A 4,170-nucleotide genomic window follows, 5' to 3' on the forward strand; every position below is an offset into this window, starting at 1 on the left:
ACTTGACCACCAATGCATCAGTATACCATCGACGCCCGGGAGGACATCTGGATATGGGCATGGATTGCCAAAGCCCTAAATACTTTCTTTTGCATTGTGCCACCAGGCTTTCGAATAGGAGCCGCCACCACCACTAGACCACCAATGCATCAGTATACCATCGACGCCCGGGAGGACATCTGGATATGGGCATGGATTGCCAAAGCCCTAAATACTTTCTTTTGCATTGTGGCAAGACTGGGACGCTTAGAGGACCGCCATCTTGGTTTTAGCTAGATTTGTTTTAGATAGGTTATAAACTATGATGTAATTTTAATATTTTGTATTGTTTTACTGTTTTACTGTGTTATGAATTATATGTTGTTAGCCGCCCTGAGCCTCCGGGGAGGGCGGGGTATAAATATAAATAATAAATAAATAAATAAATGTATTTATTGATTTATTATTTCAATTTATATCCTGCCCTTCCCGCGGACAGGCTCAGGGCGGCTAACAACAATCAATAAATAATAGAATCTAAAATGATACAGTCCCGGCCTTAACCTTACCTTGTATTTTGTATGGCTCCCCAATATGGTTCACAGGCCTGGTAGACCTTTTGGGGAAAAAACTCAATTAACATTTTTTCGTAAAATCTTGTCTCTGCCACCATCTATCGCTTCCTCAGTGATACGTTTCAAGTTTAGAGTTAGGGGTACCAAAGATCTCGACCTTGATTTGGAAAGCTACAGTCAACTATAAATATAAGTTGTTGGCTGCTGAAAATCTTCTCACCAGTTTGGTGTGGTGGTTAACTGTGCGGACTCTAATCTGGGAGAACCGGGTTTTATTCCCCGCTCCTCCACTTGCACCTGCTGATGTGACCTTGGGTCAGTCACAAGCTCTGGCACAGCTGTCCTAGAAAAAGAGCAGTTTCTGTCTGAGCTCTCTCAGTCCCACCCACCTCACAGGGTGTCTGTTGTGGGGAGGGGAAGGGGAAGGAGTTTGTAAGCCGCTCTGAGATTCCAGGTGAAGGGTGGGGTATAAATCCAATCTCTTCTTCTTCTTCTTCCTTATCAGTACGAGATCGACACTGGCAAGGATGGAATAATGCTGTGGACACAAAATTTAAACAACTAGGCATACATAAAACTGGGAACTTAACATCAAAAATTAGAACAGTGCTCAACAAAAAAATTAATGGCGCACGACTGGAATGCGTTACAAAAGGAGGCCACACGGAAATGCTCACCACTCTATGTGGGGATTAAATACTCCATCAAATTTGACAGTGGGAGGGCTTCTAGTGGCCTGGCCCCACTGATGGACCTCCTGGTGGCTCCTGGTATTTTTGCAGGGACAGAAAGGGCAAAAAACTGAACCTTAACACTAAAATTCGGAACCTAACGAAGGTTAGTAAAATGTGAAAAAGACGGCCAATATTAAAAACTAAATGTAGAAAATATATAGAAAAAGATACATGTATTTATTAATTGCAAATTTTAAAACATATATAAGGGCCCATTCACATCAAATATAGAAATAACATGGCAATACACATGGGCTTAAAAACCTGACCTAATGCGTTTCGGCCTGCATAGGCTTTCCTCAGAGGTCAAACAATTGAGTGGCAAGATGGCTATATAAATATAATACAATCATGTAGACAGAATCAGAATGGATACAAAATATACATTCAATATGGACCAGAAAACAAGGTGTTCCAGAATAAAACCACCAGGCACACAATAAATATGCAAATGAGATCTTTAAAAATGCAATCACTTGCCCAGTGGTTCTAAAGTATAGACTTTTGGTCCAAGAATTGCCTTCTTTGCTTGTGTTGCCACAGTGTTCTCAAACACTGATAGCCTGGCAAGAACTCAGACTATAGTGGCAGCTGACCATCATTGTTTATTAGCTCCTATGACTACTAGCACTTTTGATTTCATATGTTCTGGTTTTTATTTAAATCTTGCATTTTAACATATTTTATTGTTAAAATAAAAAACTATTAGTTATTAGGTTGGTACTGATATTGGGCCAGGGCCACAGTATTGGGAGGCGGCACCCTAATCAAACGCCTGGTGAAAGAGCTCTATTTTAAAGGCCCTGCGGAACTGCAAAAGGTCCCGCAGGGCACTGATGTCATCTGAGAGCTCATTACACCATTAAGGGGCCACCACAAAAAAGGCCATGGCCCTTGTCACAGCTAGCCAAACAGTTTTGGGATCCCGATCTTAGTGCTCTCTGGGGAGCATGTGGGGAAAGGCGGTCCCTTAGGTAAATAGGCCCCTGACCATATAGGGCTTTAAAGGTAAGAACCAGCACCTTGAACCGAATCTGGTATGCTATAGGCAGCCAGTGCAGTGCTTTCAGGGCAGGCTGGATGTGCTCCCAAACAGGAAGACAGAACAACAGCCTCGCCACTGTGCAGCTTCAAGATTTGGGACGGGGCAGCCCCATGTGGAGAGCATTACGGTAATCCAATCTCGAGGTGACCATTGTGTGGATCATTGTCGCCAGGTCATTGTGGTGAAGGAAGGGAACCAACTGCTTAATCGGATGCAGATGGCAGAAGGCAGACTTCGCAGTGGCTGCTACCTAGGCCTCCATCATTAAGGTTGGTAGTCCTACCATCCAAGCTCCTAACCTCTGGCACTGGCACCAACGGCACCCCATCAAAGGTTGGGAGTGGGATCCCTAGCTTTGGCCCTCTCTGACTCAGGCACAGGACCTCTGTCTTCATCATATTCAATTTCAGTCGACTCAGTCTAAGCCAACTAGCCACAGCTTTCAATGTCAGATCCAGATCTCCCGGACTAGAGTCTGACTGGCTGTCCAATAACAGATAGAGCTGGGTGTCCCCTGCATATTGGTGACAACCTAGTCCATGACTCCAGGCAATCTGGGCAAGGAGGTGCATATAGATGTTGAATAACATTGGGGAAAGCACTGCTCCTTGGGGCACTCCGCAAGTTAGTGGGTGCCTTCTGGATAGCTGTTCCCCAATGGCCACCCTTTGTCCCCGACTCTGAAGGAACTAGGAGAGCCACTGCAAGGCAGACCTCTGAATCCCAGTGTCGGTGAGGTGGTGGATCAGTAGTTGATGGTTGACCATGTCGAATGCCGCCGACAGGTCTAACAACAACAACACTGCCATACCACCTCGATCCAGATGCCTCCAGAAATTGTCTGTGGGGGTGACCAGGACCATCTCCATCCCATAGCCTAGTTGGAAACTGGACTGGAAGGGAATCCCCTTGTTGTTTATTTTTACTGATTCCCAGGGGTCATTTCCTGCAGGAGCGCACAAGAGCAGAGCTCCGGCAGTAAAGAGCCCAGGGGGTGGGCACATGCAACAAGCTCCACCCCCTGCTCACAGCAGCCCTCAGTCAGAGCAAGAAGCAGCCAGGTAAGCTACAGAGCTCCCCCAGCCCCCGATCCAAAACAGTCCAGTGGCATCTTTAAGACCAAGTTTTATTCAGGTACAAGCTCTCCCTCCTCTGCGAGGACAGATCTGCACGTTACTCCCCCCTCCCAATAGCTAGCAATCCAAAACAGTCCAGTGGAGCCTGAGCGGTGGGTGCTGCCTTCTGACACACTTCTGGTGATGTCAGGGGGCGTGGCATATGCAAATAAGTGATGCTAATGAGTTATGCTAATGAGCTCTTGAGAAGTGCTTGCCCACTCCAGAACCACTGATTTCAGGAGGGGTGTTGGAAGACCTGAGTCAGATTGAGGTGACGAGAGAGGAGGTCCTAAAACTGATAGACAACTTAAAAACTGAAAAATCACCAGGCCCAGATGGCATACATCCGAGAGTTCTGAAAGAACTCAAATGTGAACTTGTAGATCTCCTGACAAAGATATGTAATCTTTCCTTAAAATCTGCCTCCATTCCTGAGGATTGGAAGGTAGCAAATGTCACTCCCATCTTTAAAAAGGGTTCCAGAGGAGATCCGGGAAATTACAGGCCAGTCAGTCTGACGTCGATACCGGGTAAATTGGTGGAAACCATTATTAAGGAAAGAATTAGTAGGCACATAGATGAACAAAACCTATTGAGGCAGACTCAGCACGGTTTCTGTAAGGGAAGATCTTGTCTCACTAACCTGTTAGTGTTCTTTGAGGGGGTGAACAAACATGTGGACAAGGGGGATCCAATAGATATTATTTACCTTGACTTCC

This window comes from Gekko japonicus, unplaced genomic scaffold, assembly GCF_001447785.1.
Source record: "Gekko japonicus isolate JY-2015 unplaced genomic scaffold, Gekko_japonicus_V1.1 scaffold1341, whole genome shotgun sequence".
In the NCBI taxonomy this organism is placed as follows: domain Eukaryota; kingdom Metazoa; phylum Chordata; class Lepidosauria; order Squamata; family Gekkonidae; genus Gekko; species Gekko japonicus.